This window comes from Callithrix jacchus, chromosome 8, assembly GCF_049354715.1.
Source record: "Callithrix jacchus isolate 240 chromosome 8, calJac240_pri, whole genome shotgun sequence".
NCBI classification, from domain to species: domain Eukaryota; kingdom Metazoa; phylum Chordata; class Mammalia; order Primates; family Cebidae; genus Callithrix; species Callithrix jacchus.
The window spans coordinates 119,641,876-119,661,808 of NC_133509.1; the positions used below are offsets into that span (position 1 = coordinate 119,641,876).

Consider the following 19,933-nt stretch of genomic DNA (forward strand, 5'->3'; position numbering starts at 1 on the left):
TACATCTATGCTTTTTGTTTTCCATTATCAATAAATTGATACTCTCCAAGGAGTCTGTCTCTGTTTTACTTTTTTTCTTCTTAAGGAATCATTTTAGATAGCCTAAACAGTTAGTAAGCTATTCAGTGCTGTGTCTGTCCAGCAGCCCCTGGCCCAGTGATGGATGAAAGGCGTACTCAGACACAGGTATGCAGTGTAAGATTGGCTAGGGAACTGCTGAAGAGTGAGCAGCAGTCCGGATAAGCTGGAGCTGCTTGCTTTTATTTAGTATGGACATAATGCCAAAAGCCTGGAGCAAACACAATCTGCAGGTAATTAACATTATTGTTCCTCCTTACAGGGAGCAGTCACACAAATGGATGGTCAAAGGTCAGTTTCTGAACAACATGGTAAACAAGCCTATTTAGATAAACTTCCCTACATTCTCTTGTACCTATTCCTCACCCTTTGCTTCAGGGTAGGAAAACAGCTGCCTTCAGTTTATTCTCCCCTAAAGCTTTGCAAAACCTTCTGATATTTCAAGAAGGTTTGCATATTTCCCTATAGCTTCTCCCACCACCCTAACCAAGCTCCTACAACTCAGATTAACATTTATTTGCCAAGCATTACTACTGCTATAAGGTACGTCTTTTTTTCTCTCCTGAATTGATACTCTGTTTTTCTTTTACTCATTTCCAAAATAAATTATTGTTTGCTATTTTTGTTTTCTAATTTCTAGTCAAAATGAGTGTGTAATACATGAAAACTCTGTTCAAATAGATATGATAAAGAGACCTCACAGGAGGAAACACTCTGAGCAACTATTTGAATGCCACTAGAGCCTCCACATAGAAGCAGGGATGTTGTCCTGGGCAATAATCTGTATCTCATCTTTAATCTGCGAAAGTGCCTCACCTCTATGTAAACACATCACACATGCTAAACTGTGTTGCATTTACTGTAGTCTTTGCAACTCTGAGGGAAAAAGAATTCTGAAAACAGGAGCAGAGAATATGATCTGTCAAGGACAAGGCAGTATTTATTTGGTCCATTTATATTGTAAGAATACAACTATAAAATATGTGAATTTGCTAAATTAGCTCAATGATTTGCTCAGCCTTATTAAAGGAATGACTGGTCTGCAATAAGAGAATTTTTCTGGTGTGGTTTTTAACAGGCTCCAGCTAGTGAGACCTCAGTGAAGAAAATTTCGTACTAGGTGAGTGAAGGAATTGTTCTCAATTTTGAGCTTCACTGGGTGGGGTATGGTAATAGCCAACCCTGGGCTAGCATAACTGACTCCATGTTGGCTGCAAACTCCAACCTGGCTTCCCCCTCCTTACTGCAGCCCCTTTGGGTGCATAACTGGGTCATTCTGCACTTAGAGACATTGAAGCATACTGTTCTTAACACGTGTAACGTTCGTAACCACATCTTGCTTGGCATACCTCCCCCCTCCTACTGTAAGAAAAAAGTGTCCCTTTGATCATTGTGTAGAGGAGCCTGATCCTTACTCCCCTTCTTGGTAATTGTATGGAAACCACCTGTGCCTGCAGCCCCTTCCTCAAACCTACTTTTCTGCCTCTGTAAAATTCTGCTTCAGCTAGGTACTCCTCTCCCCTATCTAAATCAAGTTATAAAAGATAATCAGGCCCCTACCTCGGGGCTGAGAGAATTTTGAGCGGTAGCTGTCTCTTGGTCGCCAGCTAATTAACAAAGGGCTCTAATTTGGAATTCAGAGCATGGCGCATTCCTTCTAACTTGCTCAGTTACAACAGTATAACTTAATGAAAGTAACTGTCTGTCAGCTTCTAAAAACAACCTTAATCTAATTATGGATTTTCCCACCTGATGATTTGGCTGCCAGAGTGAGTGCCTCTGAAATATTTTGAACACTCAAACACAATCCCTAGAATCCAAACTTAAATGTCTGCCCTATATTTGGAAAACAAAGGTTTTTCTGAGTAACAACACAAAATAACTGGTAATTGACTGCAACATGGATGTTACTTTTTATGAGTATGGTATCAGTCACTGCAGTGTTCAGTATGCCATACTCTGCCCATAGCTGGTTCTATATTGCTGGTACTAGATGGCTATTAAATTGCCATATTTTGTATAGCAATTTTATATTTTGATATACAAACAGGTTTTTGCTACAAATGGAAAAAAATTTGTTTGGTTTCTGTTTTGGGGGAAAGAATAATCCTGATTTGCAATACTTCACACAATAACTACATTTCACTACTGTAATTGACATGTTGGATGCCATCTAGCTGTTTACATCTGTCTTCTGGCTTTCATCTTCCTATTGTTTATTTGTAATTCGATCATACCTATGACCTAATAGATTTGAGGTCACTTAATCAGTGGTTTACAATGTGAAATTAAACAGCTTAATGAAAGTTTGTTATATTCATATGTACATATGTATGTAAGTGTATAAATGTGTTTGTGTGTGTGTCTTTGTGTGCAAACATTAATATTCTTAAAATAAAATTGGTTTTCTCTGACTTTATAGGGAAGAGATTTAAATAGAAATATAAATGTGGTGAAAATAATTTAAATAATTAAATGCAATAAGATTGAGGGGAAATTTTTAACCTACTGTCAATATCCACCATTTAATAATTAAGTCAATATTATATTAATCACATAATAAACATACATTGGGTTGCTCTATTTACTTGGTGTAATGGGGCATACAGAGATGATAAAGATCAAAGCCTACAGTGCTAGTCATTCATGAAACCCCCTACTATTTTAATTATACCTGGGTATCACTATGTTTTTAATATGATTACATTCTTCTTTAGAAAGTAAGCTTAAAAACCAGTGTATTAAAAATAAAAGAAATTAGAGATGAAAAAAACTGAAGTCAACAATAGTCAACAAAATAATGCACCAATCATACAAAAAAATAACACACCAATCATCCAAAAAAGCTTGCATTTTTTGTACAGTGTTTTTTAAAGCCTTATCAATTACTTCATCTTATATTTACCGAAGATATTGTGACCTCTTTCAATGCTGGAAGAAAAACTGGCCAAATTAGATTTATTAATGAATGCCGTTCATTCTGGATGACTGAAAAGAATTTTCTAGGCTAATTTTGATATTACTTAATTTAATTCTTATAAACTGAATTTAGAACCTAGCTCCTGGAAAAAACAGACAAACAAAAAGCCCTTGCAGCTTTACTCTTTGGTCAAGTCCTGAACTCAATTCTTACCGGTTGACTCTCAGGCCTTCTATACTTTCATGGCAAACAGGGCCAATGAGACATTGACCAGTGCTGCCAGTGAATGCTGTGTGGCTAAAGGTCAATTATGAATCCACTCTACAGATCTGTTTGTTCAAAAAGAGCATGAAGAGGTCAGACTAGATTATACTTAAAACTCATCAAACTTAGAATTATATTGCATTAAAGTTGGGTACTCAGATACAGACTTCATTCCCGAATTAGAATGCATCTTTTCTATCTTGAAGACATTTTAAACTGACTTGGTAGTAACGTTCACTCCCATTATTCTTAGATTTTTTGATGTAGCCTTGGGCAAAGGATATGCGTATGCTCTGGTCTTCTAAACCTCAAACATCAGGAAAAATGCCATGAGTGAAAATTATGCTTGTTTCCTGTTTTCCAAGCCACATCACCAAACAGGATGACTTAAAACTCTGAAACATGAATGTAGCAGGGTACTCTTGAAAGTTCATTACTAAATTCTTTCATAAAATCTTTATCAGGAGAGTTTCACTCAAGAAAGTCCCCTCAGTTTCATATAATAATAATTATTAAAACATTTTCAAAAGTGCTTGTTGGCTGAGCATAGTGGCTTATATCTGTAAACACAGCACTTTGGGAGGCTAAGGTGGGAGAACTGCTTGAGCTAAAGAGTTTGACACTAGCCTGGGCAACATGACAAAACTCTGTCTTTACAAAAAAATTAACTGGGAGTGGTGGCACACACCTGTGGTCCCAGCTACCCAGGAGGCTGAGGTGGGAGGATTACTTGGGCCCTGGAGGTCAAGGCTGCTATGAACCATGATCATGCCACTGTACTCTATCCTGGGCAACAGAATAAGACCCTATCTCAAAAAAAGAAAAAAAAATTGCTTGATACTATTGGTGAAATGTAGATAATACAGGTTTTTTTTCCCATTATCTGATAGCTTTAGAATGTATGTATATATTCATGTTTCTGTGTATGCATGTGTGTGTGTGTGTATGTGAGTGTGTGTGTGTGTGTGTGTGTATGTGTGTTTTTGCAGTTTATCTTTATAAATGATTGGAATACAGTCAAAACTGATGAAAACATTTGGTTATTCTGGTATTTGGGAGTTTCCTAATACAAAATCTAGCAAGATTTGAATAAATAGGACTGTTTAACTATACTCAAAGATATATTTCAAAAAAGTATTTGAAAGTTTATTGTTGCAAAATTTCTTGACATTTATCCTTGTTTTTAATGTATTAAAATTTGTATAATATATAAAATAGTTGAGTAAATTTAATTATTAATTTAGCTGAGTTAAAGCCAAATTCTAGTATTATATAATTATGAAGTATCCTGTTGGTCCGCATAGAAAATCATTAAAGATTATATGGTTCTTCTCAGTTTTGAAACTCTCTCTGCCAACTGAAATATATATCAATACAAGATAAATTCTAATGATCAATGTTTTAATGCCTCACTATTGTAGGATTAAGTAAAATAATTCCTATTAAATTAGTCACTCATAACCTATTGACAAAGGGGAAAAATGCTCATGTTTATTGTGTTTGATCTTAGATCAATAGTTAAGTAGCTCATTCATGCATTCAGGAAACGTTCATATACATGTAACCTTGAATAAGTTACCTAGGCTCAGAGTATTAACCACGTTCAGAATTTTCAATTTGACCTCACTTTGAGTCTGTAGGCCTGGCCTTAAAATTCATCTGGTAATGTACAAGTGTATCCAGTTTGAGCTGGAGGCTGTTTGCATTCAAGTCTATTATATTCCCTAATTTTGCACTTAGGAGCTTTTGAAAGGATAAGATTTTGTCCTATTTCTCAGTAAAACTGACATAATTTTTCACTTACCGATCGTTTTTCTTCCATTAGCTAATATTACAATTGGCCCAGGACACTCACTAGAAACACCAAATTGTTTTGAAAAGAAAGATAACATTTCATGCAAAATTTTGTTTAAAGAATAAAATGTTGAAAATGATCTTTCTAAGCCTGCTGCCTCTTCCATGAGAAAGTTCTGTTATATCACTTCTCTCCACAATTTATAGGTGTAAAATGAAGCTTAAGGTATGAATACTCGGACTAGAAGTATGTTAGTGGCATCAAAATACTACCATGTTCACCAAAAGGAGGGAGACATGAAGGAAGGTGAAATATGAGATAGCAGGGAAGAGCAAAACAAGAAGCAATGGGAATGTTTAAAAATCACTCATTCTCTCTTCCACTTTAACTGAGTTTTGTGACTGATGAAGCCTGCCCAAACTGATGAATTTACTATCCACTAAAATTTCAACTTTTCTTTCCAATTTTTTTTCTTTTTTTTTAATTGCATTTTAGATTTTGGGGTACATGTGAAGAACATGCAAGATAGTTGCATATGTACACACGTGGCAGTGTGATTTGTTGCCTTCCTCCCCTTCACCTATATCTGGCATTTCTCCCCATGCTTTCTCTCCCCAACTCCCCACCCCCTGCTGTCCCTCCCCTATTCTCCCCAACAGACCACAATGTGTAGTGCTCCCCTCCCTGTGTCCATGTGTTCTCATTGTTCAACAGCCACCTATGAGTGAGAATATGTGGTATTTCATTTTCTGTTCTTGTGTCAATTTGCTGAGAATTTTTGTTGTATATTTTGTTTTATTTATTTTTCTTTAAAGTCCTTTAATATTAGACATTCTAAAACCTAGATTTTTAATTTTTCTGTTCTAGATCCTCTATAACAGTCATACTTAAAACAAATTGCACATGGTAAAATATTCAGGCATTAGTAAAGCAGACTGAAAATTCAAATAATAAGAGCACGTATTAGCTACAGAAAAATAAAACTATCCTTTACTTTAGGTAATGAATATTATATTCTAATAATTAACATGAAAATAATGATTTTTTATGCTTATAAGACAAAATAAATTTACTATCAACTCTTTTTATAATCCTCTGACTACATTTCTCTATTATCTGGGACTGTTCATCAAATTATTTATCAAGAAAATCAACCTTATGCTTTCTGATTTTACCTAGAGACAGTCTTCCCTGGATGGCACATCCTTCTCAGAGTGTTTCCATAAGAAATTAACATATTCCTTTCTCCTATCCTTCCCACTATAATAAATCCAGTGCTATGCAGTTCTGCTTCCACACACCTTCTTCCTTAGAGCTATTTATACCTTCATTTTGATGATTAGTTTCAAAGGTATTGATTTTCAAGAAATTTATAATAAAACTATATAATATTTTATAGTTAAGAAAAAAGTAATTCAGCAGCCTATTAAAATGTAGTTTATAATATCTATTTTACATCATTTTAGCAGATTATTTTCTCTATTTTCACATATGTCTGGATACATCTTTGTGGAGAATATATGGATTGGAAAATGTTCTAAGTATTGCAATAAATATGAGTCAGGAAAAATGTTTTCAGTTCATTTGGCCACTGGATCACTGCTATAATGTGAGTATTTATGTGTCCTTTCCAAAATTCACATTGAAACTAAATTCCCAACTCAACAAAATAAAAAGGTGAGGCCTTTTAGGAGGTAATAAGGCCATGAGGACTTCATCTGCATTGAGATTGATGTCTTATAAAAGGGCTTGAGGGGGTTTCCACTTGTGTCTATTCTTCCACGTAAGGAAGCAGCATTTGTTCCCTTTGGAGGACACAGCTATAGGGTGCTATCTTGGGAGCAGAGGCTAGGTCATCATCAACCTGTCAACCTGCAGTTCCCTTGATCTTGGAATTCCAGCCCCAGAACTGTAAGCAATGAATTTCTGTTGTTTATAAATTACCAAGTCTATAGTATTTTATCATAGCAACATGAAGGGTATAATACAATAATTTATGTTTTATGTCATTTATGTTATGGATTTATATGTGTGTGTATATTTATTTATATAATTACTTATTTACCAAAAGAGCCATATGGATTCAATAATTTTATTTCTAGGCACTTTCTTGAGCCAAGTACTAATATATTTGTTAAGATTTGCTTTTGTTTTAAAAAAAACTTTGTTGTTTTATTTTCTTTACTATTTCCTGTTGAAACAAAAAAAATGTTTGTTTACAGAACCATGAATTACCATTATATTCCTAGATATTTTAAAGACATAATAAATCACATAATAGAAAATTTTCAAAGTTTAAAAAAATTTTTTATTTGTATTTCTTAGCATTGACTATCAGTAAAAATCTAATTCAAATTTTTCTCAGCTTTACAATCTATTGTGGTTGATTGGTCTGCTTTTTCTTTCTTTCTATACTAGGTATTGCTCTGACATTGGCTTCCATTTGGCAGAAGCTAGAAACAAAGTGAAGGGAAGCTATTAAAAGAAAATCTAGATCTGAAATAAAATATCTCTGATGGTGAGAGGGGCACAGTGAAGATCAGAAAGCAGCAGGAATAAGATGCTCAGTTCATGACATCCAAAATAGATAGGTCTTTTTAGAGTACAGATATCTGGTTAAAAATAAAAGACCCTGTAAGACCTAATTCTTTGCTGTCTTGCAAACCTTCACAGCATACTACCTACTAAATATTATGACATTCATTCTCTTCAATTTTAATTGTTGACTATGTTATTGTTACCTTTCCCTGCCACCCAGCATTACCATAAAAGGAATTGGTACAAGAGGATTAGCAATCAGATCTCTAAGTAGTCAGTCTTCATTTATTCATCATTTATTCTTTAAAAGTTCTCTGGAGAGATCTATTTGAATAGTAAGTTTAATTCCAGAAATGGGAATAGAACCCAAAGCAAGTAGAAAGAAGAAAACAGTAAAAATCATAGCAGTAATAAATAAAATGAATATGAGAAAAACAATAAAGAAATTTGCAAACCTAAAAGTTAGTTTTTTTGAAAGTATCAATAAAATTGGTCAATTTTTGTTTTGAATAACCAAGAAGAAAAGGAGATATAACAAATTATTAATTTCTGCCTGCTTTCATAATATAAGAAAAACTAAAAAAGCTATAAATAGATATATCATCAATATGATAGAGGACATTTATGAAAGCCCACAGATTGTATTGTATTTAATAATGAAAGATTGACAGCTTTCTCCCTAAGCTCAGGAATAAGACAAAGATGTTCATTTTTAGAATTTCTATTCAAAATTGCAATGGAGACTTTAGCTAAGGGATTTAGGCAAGAAAAAGAAAGAAAAGCCAGACATGATAGAAAATAACAAGTAAAACGATTTCTCTTCTCAGATAACATGACTATATGTAGAAAATCTTAAGGAATCAACAAAAAATGATTATAGCTACTAAATGATTTCAATAAAGTTGCATGATGTGAAGTTAATATGTTAACTTTAATAAGGGTAAATTAATACTTAGTAAAATCTATTTTCTTTATACTAAAAAGAACACATACAAAGTTATGAAAAAAATCAAATAATAGTAAAGATAATAAAATGCTTATGAATAAATTCAGCAAAAAAAGTTGCAGGATTCCTATACTAAACACTACAAAACATATTGAAAGAAACTAAAGAAAACTTATTTAAAAAGGTTAAGCATCTTCTGAAAGAGAAAACTTAATATTGTTTAGAAGGCAATACTCCTAAAACTTGACTACAGGTTAAAAAACAATCTATTTCAAATTTTCCAGTGTATTTTCTTGCAGAAATAGACAAGTTAATTCTAAAATTCACATAGTATTGCAAAAGACCGAGAATAGCCAATAAACTTTTTAAAAAGGAACAAAATCAAAGTTGCAGGAATCATTCTTCCCAAATCAAAAACTATAAAGCTATAACAGTTAAGTAAGTGTGGTATTAGCAGAAAAACAGACGTATAAATAAATGGAACAGAATTGAGAGTACAGAAATAAACCCACACATTTTTGGCCAATGGACTTCAGAAAACAGTGTCTCATGGTCTTTTTTTTCTTAACTCTTATTTTAGTTTCAGGGCTACAGTTTTCAGGGTTTGTTAATATAGGTAAATTGCATGTAAGAGTGATGTGGTGTACAGATTGTTTTATTATCCAGGAAATAACATACTATGTAATAGTGTATTGATGATCATGCTTCTCCCACGCTCATCTGTCAAGTAGATCTCTGTGTCTATTTTTCCCTTCTCCATGTTCATGTCTAGTCAATGTTTAGCTCCCACTGCATGTGAGAACATGCAGTATTTGATTTTCCGTTCCTGTATTATTTCTCTTAGAATATTGGCCACTGGCTCCACCCATGGTGTTGCACAGGACATAATCTTATTTCTTTTTATTACTGTGTAGTATTTCATGCTATATATGTGCAACATTTTCTTTGTCCAGTGTACTGTTGATGGGCACTTAGATGATTTCATGTCTTTGCTGCTGTGAACAATGCTGTGATGAATATACATATGTATGTGTCTTTTTGGAACAATAATGGGATTGCTGGGTTAAAGGCAATTCTAAGTTATTTGAGAAATGGCGAACCTGCTTTCCATAATTCCTGAAGTAATTTACATTCCTATTTGCAGCATATAAGCATTCTGTTTTCTCTGCAACCTCACCAGCATTTGTTATATTTGTATTTTGACTTTTTTTTTTCTTTTTTTGAGACGGAGTTTCACTCTTGTTACCCAGGCTGGAGTACAATGGCGCGAACTCGGCTCACCGCAGCCTCCGCCTCCTGGGTTCAGGCAATTCTCCTGCCTCAGCCTCTGGAGCAGCGGGATTACAGGCACGTGCCACCGTGCCCCGCTAATTTTTTGCATCTTTAGTAGAGACGGGGTTTCACCATGTTGACCAGGATGGTCTTGATATCTTGACCTCGTGATCCACCCGCCTCGGCCTCCCAAAGGGCTGGGATTACCGGCGTGAGCCACCGCGCCTGGCCTGTATTTTGCCTTTTTAATTATAGCCATTCTGACTGGTATGAGATTGTATCTCATTGTGGTTTTCATTTGCAATTATCTAAAAATCGGTGATGGTGAGCATTTTTTATATGCTTGTTGGCTGCCTGTAAGACACTTTTGAAAAGTGCCTCTTCATGAACTTTGCCCACTTTTTAATTGGGTTGTTTGGTTTTTGCTTGCAAATTTGTTTAAGTTGCTTATAAATTCTAGAGATTAGACCTTTGTTGGATGCATAGTTTGCAAATATTTTCTCCCAAAATACAAAATTGGTGAACTTTTAGGACTTTCTGTAGGTTGCCTGTTTACTCTGTTGATAGTTACTTTTGCTGTGCAGAAGTTCTTTAGTTTAATTGGGTCCTGTTTCTCAACTTTTGTTTTTTGTGGCAGTTGCTTTTGGTGTCATCATCACAAAATCTTTACTAGGCCCTATATCCAGAATAGTATTGTCTAGATTTTCTTTAAGGGTTTTTAGTATAAGGTTTTATTTTTAAGGCCTTAATTCAACTTGAGTTGATTTTTTATATGGTGTCAGGAAGGCATCCAGTTTCAATCTTCTACATTTGGCTACCCTGTTATTCCAGCAATGTTCCTTGAGTAGAGAATTCTTTCTCTATTGCTTGTTTATGTCAACTTTGTCAGACTTGATGGTTACGGTTGTGCAGCTTTATTTCTGGGCTTTTTATTCTGTTTCATTCGTTTATATGTTTTTCTTTTCCCCCAGTATGCTTGTATTGATTACTGTAGTCTTGAGTATACGTTGAAATTAGGTGATGTGATGTCTCTAGCTTTGTTCCTTTTGTTTGGGATTGCTGTGGCTATTTAGGCTCTTTATTGGTTTCATATGAATTTTAGAATAGTTTTTCTAATTCTTTGAAGAATGCTGTTTGTAATTTGATAAGAATAATATTAAATCTGTAATTGTTTTGGGAAATATGGTCATTTTAACAATATCGATTCTTTGTATCCATGAGCATGGAATGTTTTTCCATTTGTTTGTGTCATCTCTGATTTCTTGTAGCATTCTCTTGTAATTATCATTATAGAGGCCTTTCACCTCTTGGTTAACCATATTTCTAGATGTCTTATCTTTCTGTGGCTATTGTGAATAGGATTGCATTCTTGATTTGGTTCTCAGCTTGGATGTGGTTGCTGTATAGAAATGCTACTGACTTTTGTACTTGATTTTGTATCTTGAAACTTTGCTGAAGTTGTTCATCATATCTAGGAGCTTTGGGTCAGAAAATCTGGGGTTTCCTAGGCAAAAATATATACATATATGATCTACAAACAGATAGTTAGACTTCCTCTCTTACTATTTGAATGCATTTTATTTCTCTCTCTTGCCTGATTACTCTGGTGAGGACCTCCAGTACTACATTGTATAGGAGTGGTGAGAGTGAGCATTCTTGCCTTTTTCTGATTTTCAAGGGAAATAGTTCCAGCTTTTGCCCACTCAGTATGATGTTGCCAGTGGGTTTGTCATAGACGGTTCTTATTATTTTGTGAAATGTTTCTTCAATTCCTACTTTGTTGAGAGTTTTTAAGATGAAGGAATGTTGTTTTATTAAAAGTCTTTCTTTACCTATTGAGGTAAATTATATTTTCGGTTTTTAGTTCTGTTTATGTGATGAATAATTTATTAATTTGTATATGTTGAACCAACCTTGCCATGAATAAAGCTACTTGATTGTGGTGGATTAGAGTTTTGATGTGCTGCTGGATTTGCTTTGCTGGCATTTTGTTGAGAAATTTCAAATCTATGTTCATCAAAGATATTGGCCTAAAATTTTATTTTTCTGTTGTGTTTCTGTCAGGTTTTAGTATCAGAATAGGGCTGGCTTCCTAGAATAAGTTAGAGAGGAGTTCCTCCTCCTCAATTTTTTTGATAGTTTCAGTAGGAATGCACTGTCTCTTCTTTTCACATATGGTGGAATTTAGCTGTGAATCCATCAGTCCTGGACTTTTTCAGGTTAGTAGAATTTGTTATGATTATTAATTCAATTTGGGGTCTCATTATTGGTCTAGTTCAGTTTCTTCCTGGCTCAGTCTTGAGAAGTTGTACATTTCTAATAATTTATCAATTTCTTGTAGCTTTTTAGTTTGGATGCATGGAGGTGTTCATAATAGTGTCTGAAGGTTTTTTTTATTTCAGTGGAGTTGGTAGTAATGTCCCCCTTGTCCTTTCTGATTGTTTTTATTTGGATCTTCTCTTTCTTTTATTAGTCTAGCTAGTGGTCTATAAAGCCCACATTTGGTTCTGTTTATTTTTTGCATGCTATTTTTCATCTCAATTTCTCTCAGTTAAGTTCTGATTTGATTGTTTCTTGTCTTTTGCTAGCTTCAGGGTTGATTTGCTCTTGTTTTTCTAGTTCCTCTAGGTGTAGTGTCAGGTTGGTAATTTGAGATTTTTCTAACTTTTCGATGTGGGCATGTAGCACCATAAACTTTCTTTTTTACTTGGCTATAACTGTGTCCCAGATATTCTGTATGTTGTATCTCTAAACATGGTCTTACTAACAAATAATGCTATACAACTAGACAGCCACATGAAAAGGAATGAGGTTATACTCCTCCTTTATATGGCAGACAAAAATTAATTCAAAAAAAATTGTAGACCTAACTGTAAGAGCTAATACTATATGAGTTTTAAAGCAAACATAGGAGTAAATCCTTATGACCTTGATTAAGGCAATGGTTTAGTTCATATGAATGCAAAATCATAGCAACAAAAGAAAAAAATTTACAAATTTGGCCCTATCAAAATTGAAACTTTTGTGTTTCAAAGCACACTGTCAGAAAAACAAATTGAAAAGAACACACAGGATGAGAGAAAACATTTGAAATCGTCTATATTATTATGTTCTATTATCAAGAAAATATAAATAGTTTCTACTACACAATGAGAAGACAAATATACAATTTAAAAAACACAATAATTTGAATAGATATTTCTTCAAAGAAGATAAACAAATGACAATAAGCACATGAAGAGATGCTTAAAATAATTAGTTATTAGGAAATATAAACTAAAACTACAATAAGATCCCACTTCACATCCACTGGAGTGGCTGTAATTAAAAAATGGGGCACTAACAAGTGCCACATGAATGCGGAGAGATTAGAACTCTCATGTTGCTGATGGAAAGTGGTGCAATCTCTTCAGAAAATAGTTTGGCAGCTCCTCAACATACTGAACATATAGTTACTACATTACCCAGCAATTTTTATCCTAAATTGCTACCCTAGAGAAATGAAAATGAATATTCACACAAAAACTTGTATACAAATGTTCATAGCAGCATTATTCATAATAGCCAAAAAGTAAAAACAACCTAAATACCCATCTAATGAATAGCTAAACAAAATGTGCTATTTCTATGCAACAGAGTAATATTCAGTAATAGAAAGGAGTGAAGTGCTATAAGCTACCACATAGATCAACTGAAAACATTAAGCCAAAGGAAAAAGCTAATCACAACAGGCCACATATTATATGATTCTATTTAAGTTAAAAATCCAAAATGGGCAAATAGATAAAGTCAGAAAATAGATTAGTGGTTACTAGAGCTTGGAGGAAAAAGGAAATGGGGAGTGAATACTAATGATTATGATGTTTCTTTTGAGGGTGATGAAAATATTTTAAAATTTCATAATGGTTATCATTGCAGAACACTGTTAATATACTAAAAAACATTAAAATGTAACTTTAAAACAATGAATTTTATGATAGGTAAGTTATATCTCAAAAAAGCTGTTATAAATAGGAAAATAACCCCCTGATTATCATGTAAAATTTAATTTGATAAGAGCAAGGGAATGCCAGGACATGGTTCATTGTAATGAAGATTGTGATTTAGACAAAATTAAATTCTTATTTATCTGAGATCACTGTAGCTTTCAGGAAATACCATATGGACAAAAATTTATTGCAATTATCTAAAGTAAATTCAACGTTGCCAAGGTCTTAAGTACTGGAGTCTACCTGGACTAATTATCTTTAGGGAAACAGAAACTTCTGTTGCCACAGAGTAAGGGCTACTTTAAGATTAGGAAGCAAAAATTCTCAAAGTATAGATGATCCTTAAGTAATGCTCTATGAAAGGATCAGAAGTAAGACATAATTATGTATTTTTAATATAAATGTATTCTCTTATCCTGATTTGTGCATCATTCAAATTGACAAATGTTTTCTTCAGTTTCATGATCATTAGATGTTCTTGCATCAGAAAACAATAGGATATCCTGAGATCATCAGTTCCCTGAACTTTGAGAACCCTTGTACAAGAACTCCAATATGATCATACTTTGGAAAAGGGGGAAAACATTTGCAAGGCCCTCTGAGAACATCTCCTTCATCATACAACTAATCTGAAACCTCTCTGCTGTTTCCCACTATCATGTGTATCTCTTGTCAGCAAGATCTGCAAATTACCCTCTAACCATTTAGTTCATATCTTTAGTGTTTAATGTCTTTTTTGTCTTTTCTGTATGTTAGCTCCTGCCAAATGCTTTCTTTGAAGGGAGAACAAAATAAATTCTGTCCACTAAGAAAGGTCAGACCTAATTCCATCTTCAAAATGTTAAAAGTGATGAAGTTGCATTTTACTCCTTTTGGGTTATACTTACTGGAAAGAAGCAGAAAGTTTTCTAATCCACGTAAACAATGCCATCAACCACACAGGGAAAGCAGCCTGAATAAATGCATTGGTTATGGCATTCTTAGAGCAGAATTACACCTTCCAAAATTCTAGCTGGGAGCAAAATAAGAATTTGTGTGGTGTAGAATGTTTTTATTCTTGGCAACCCTTAAATTTCTAGTTTAAAAAAACGGCTTTGAAGTCTTTTTGGATTCACTATCACCCTCAGCAAACAATGTTTTGAAGAGTACAGAGTCAATGAATTATAAACAGATGGATTAAATTCTAATTAAATAAGAGTTTTAAAACTTAGATAGCAGTATGCTATTTCCTGTTATTTTGAACCTTATGGTTTCAAACTAGCAAAAACTTTGTTGCAAATTATGGGTCTATATTAAATTTCTCCCAGGTCTTGCTATTCTTTAGAAAGCATCTCAAAGTAGAGACCTGAAGTCACTGTTCTACCTTTGGTTGAGGAAGTTTCACATTTTACTTTTTTTTCTTTTTATCAAAAACGCTGCCAGAAGTTTCCTTGAGACAGGAATGGTTTTGTAAATCTGAGTATAGATTTTCAAAGAGAACACCTCTAAGAAGACATCATTATTTTTCAAAGCAGTTACACCAACTATTTTCATGTTGGGGGAAAAAAGAAAGAAAAAATCCTGAAATTATAATACCATTCTTAGAATTCAATAGGGTCAATAGGTCCCATGCTGTGCTCCAGCTATTAACTTTCTGGCTAAGCATTTCAAACTTAGAAGGATTATGACACTCTCTTAGTCAGTCAGTCTGTCTATCTATCTATCTATCTATCTATCTATCAATAAATCATTCATGTGGCAGTCTTTTCTTGGGTGATAAAAATGGAGTTCACATGTTCTGCTTGCTTTATCTTTGGGTGAGAGCAAGAGATAGAAGTAGAGAGAGAGAGAGAGAGAGAGAGAGAGACAAAGGTGTATCATAGGGATAAGAATGAATGGCAAAAGGTGATGTGAGGAGGGGTAGAGTGAGCACATGTAATGAGAGAGGTAAGTCAGTAACTGGAGACGTCAAAGTGAGAAAGAACAGCTGTATAACACAGACTTGCACAAGCACTGCTATCTCATTAGTGTTTATTAGCTGCAAGGAAATAAGGTGTGAGAGAAAGGGTGATTCTGTGGAAGAGAGGAAATCCTCCATTTATTATTTGAGGGATAGGGTTTCAGTGTTCTCAGCCTCCCCTTCCTTTTCCCTCTTCTCCTACCACCTAAGCAATGTTACTTATGCTTGATTTACATACTTCTAAAGACTCAGTGAGTATATTTTATATTATTTGTAGATACGACCAACCTATACCATATATCAGAAAAACATAATAAATATTAATTAAGAAAAAAGTGTATATGGAAAATGCTGCTATAAAGATGTAGCTTAAGAAATTTTCATCCAGATTGAGAATAAATGGATAATGAAGTGAGGACAATAGGATTTGAGAAAGCAAAACACAAGACAGTTAAATCATGTTTGTGTGTGACTGGAGTCAGGAAATGTCAGCTGGCTGCACTCAGAAGGAATTGAAGGGATTTTTGTACTTTGGAACACCAGTATAATGACGGTAGCATCATCATTCTGCCACCTTTGAGAACAGAGGCAGAGTTAGTGGAGTTATCACATTGTACACGTGTGAGGAAAGAAGATAAAGATACATGAAAGGCACATTTGGCTAATACGAAAATTTGTCTAGGACACAAAAAAAGAGAGGTGACAAATCCTTGAAGAAAACTTTACCTGTACCAAGAGTGCACTTTAAGCTGCCTTTTTTATTTTTTAATTTGAGTCTTGCTCTGTAACCCAGGCTGGAGTGCAGTGGTGCCATCTTGGCTCACTGCAACCTCCACCTCCCAAATTCCAGAGATTCTCCTGCCTCAGCCTCCCAAATAGCTGGGACTACAAGCGTACACTACAACGCCCAGCTGATTTTTGCCTTTTTAGTAGAGATCGAGTTTCACCATGTTCGCAAGTTTATTATGTAGATTTTTCTGCTATCATCTTCAGATGATAAATGACTAAAGTTGTCTTCAGTGGTTAATTTTTGTTCTTCTAATTAAAAGAAGGGCAGAATATCTTTCTTCTTTTTAAATCTATTTCCTGCTCTTAGCAAATAGGAGAAGGATGAGGCTTTTTGGTATTTGCTGTTTCTTAAATGCCTTCAGCTCAACAACTGTTTATATTTGGTGGTATATTTTGGTCTCCCATACACTCTTTCTTGCAATTTTCAGGCAGAAGGTACTGAAAATGCAACATTCTAAGTAAGGGAAGAACTGTCTAGAACAGCCTTGTTCTGTACTTATCCCTCCTAAAAAAAAAAAAAAAAAAAGAATGTACTGTGATACCTCAGTGGCCCAAGCATCACCTGAGGTATAAAGCCCAGAGTAGAAGGCCAGGAGCAGTGGCTCACACCTGTAATTCCAGCATTTTGGGAGGCCCAGGTGGGCAGATCACAAGGTCAAAAGATTGAGACCATCCTGGCCAACATGGTGTAATCTACGTCTCTACTAAAAATACAAAAATTAGCTGAGCATAATGGCACATGCCTGTAGTCCCAACTACTCGGGAGGCTGAGGCCTCCCGAGTTCAAGGAGAATCTCTTGAACTCGGGAGGCAGTGGCTGCAGTTAGGTGAAACTATACCACTGCACTCCAGCCTAGCAACAGAGTAAGACTCTGTCTCAAAAAAACAACAAAAAACAAAAAAATACAACAACAACAAAAACAGAATAGAATAATTTCACTCAGCTGTTGAAAGACATTGGGCACAGACAAGACTCTTTCCACACTGGGTTACTTCCTGAGCCTTAGGGGTACCAGTTTGCTATGAATCCTAGTCTTGTGTTGGTTCTTGCTGATTATTTGTAACAATTTCTTTGCCTAACTTTTGTGCAAGTCTCTTCTCTTACTGGGTTCATACTCTGGCAGCTGGGTTTGTGTAAAACCTCCTGTCAGACTTAGACATTTAAGCAGAAACTGGCAAGTTATTTACAATCCTCCCCTGGAATTGGTAACAAATGCAGGATGCTCCCCTCCTAGGAATTGATACTGGTGTGTGGTATTTCTACTTAAAAAAAAGGTAGACTAGATTACAGTTTAAATATTTAACATAGCTATGTAAAGCTCATAAACAGTAGCAATAGCTAAGCTTTTGATGAGAAAGTTATGCAAACACATTGGGCAATAGACAATTGCCTACTGGGTGGCAACAGTGGTAACTCTGCTGTACTTAATAAGGTTTACTAAAACAACAACAACAACAAAACTGAGACTTTGGAACAACACAGCCTGACACAAACCCCAGGCTCACTACTAATAGTGTGATGTGATTGTGCTCAAAGGTAATGTCTCTTATTCCTATGAACTAGAGTCTGCATATAAAGAAAGAATCTAGATATGAAGATAGTAAAAGCATGCTTACCTATCTCATAGAGTTATTGTGACATTCTAATAGCAAATGGGAAAATATTTTCTAGGTGTGAAGTGCCATGCAATTGTAAGCTATAATTTATCACTAATTAAATGCCTCCCTGTCACCCCCTGACAGTTCCAACAGCGTTCTTCCCTATGAAGGGCAACTTCCATGGTACAAATTTGCCACATTGTATCATATGCAATACTTAGTTGTTTAGACCTCTATCCTGGGGATGATTTCCATCCTTATTAAAAGAGGATTTGTTTAATGATGAACTTGTTAATATCTTAATAAATTGTGCTATTTGTTTTGAAGATCTGTCATCAGATATGTCACTGTTAGAATAAAGACACTTAAAAATGAAAGCATTCATAACAAATTAACAAGGTGTGATGGAGAAACACACCACCAACAAAAACAAAATGAACTGTTTTGCTCTTTAATAATCTTGAACTTTTTCAATATGTCAAATACCTACTATTCTTTAAGATTCAAAGGTTGTTGAATTGCCAGTTTATGATTTAAACCAAATGTATTGTTAAATCAGAAAAGTATTGTAAAAACCTACTGTGTATATAGAAAATGACCCTACAGTGGTATAATTGTCTGGTAATATGAGGACAATTATTTGGATAACATTGTTGAAATAATCATTAAAAATAAAATATATTCTGTAATCCCAGCACTTTGGGAGGCCGAGGCGGGTGGATCACGAGGTCAAGAGATCGAGACTATCCTGGTCAACATGGTGAAACCCCGTCTCTACTAAAAATACAAAAAATTAGCTGGGCATAGTGGTGCATGCTTGTAATTCCAGCTACTCAGGAGGCTGAGGCAGGAGAATTGCCTGAACCCAGGAGGCGGAGGTTACGGTGAGCCGAGATTGTGCCATTGCACTCCAGCCTGGGCAACGAGAGCGAAACTCCGTCCCCCCCCCAAAATATATATATTCTTGTTAGTAAGATTCAATACAATTTGTTCTGCATTTCCATCTTAACAACCTTAAAAAGTTACATCAGTGTTTCTGTGCTGAAGTCCTTCAAAAAGCAAATTGTTTTTGAGACTTGTACTTTTCCAGTTCATTGGAAACTAAGGCTATGAAATGGAGACAATTATAATATAACTCTTAATTCTCTGGGCCTGGATGACTGACAAGTCCCAGGTGCTTTCATCTAGAGATGATATTCTCTGGGTGGGAGAGCATGGGTCAGGGTAGATTTCACAGGCTGTTAGGTTGATGGCTCTGCAATTGCTTCCTGGTCTGTCACTTGTCTGCCTGTTGATGGGCTTCGATGGGCTCTCCTGGTCCCCTTAGGTATAATTTTGTCTTGACTTCTTTTTGATCCTGAGGTAATGGAGCATTTTATCAATTTTAGTGAGTAGGTCTTGATCAGAATTTTTTTTTCCCCGGAAGATCAATATTCTCAGATGTTTGGTCAGGGAAAGCAGGAAAGAGGTAGGCAGAGGCCTCTTTGCCTCTCTCCAGTATGCTTGTTGTGTGAACTTTTATAATGCATTCCAGATGCCAGCATCCCTATATTCATCCAAAAGAGGAAGTTTTCAGTAACCCAGCAATATCCAGTTAACTCTACTTAGAATAAAAGGACCCTCATTGGAGGTCTATTGGCAGGGGATTTGGATGTTGAGTTTCTGTAAGCTTACCTATATTATAGTAGTGTGATTTTGGCCATTTCTGGATTTCTTGATGAGCTTTAATATAAATCATCAAACTGGCAAGATGTATCTATCCAACTATTTCCAGGATAAAAGGAGAATAGAATAGTAGGCTCTA

At 35.0% G+C, this 19,933-nt stretch overlaps 1 long non-coding RNA gene across 1 annotated transcript in view; it reads left to right on the forward strand.

Moving 5' to 3' along the window:
- Positions 1 to 602: 602 nt before the first annotated feature.
- Positions 603 to 19,933, forward strand: part of LOC118145003 (uncharacterized) — a 67,322-nt gene continuing 47,991 nt past the window's right edge. The window contains exons 1-2 of the long non-coding RNA XR_004730045.1: positions 603 to 621; positions 1,157 to 1,198. This is a non-coding gene — a long non-coding RNA (uncharacterized LOC118145003). The remainder of the gene's footprint in view (positions 622 to 1,156; positions 1,199 to 19,933) is intronic.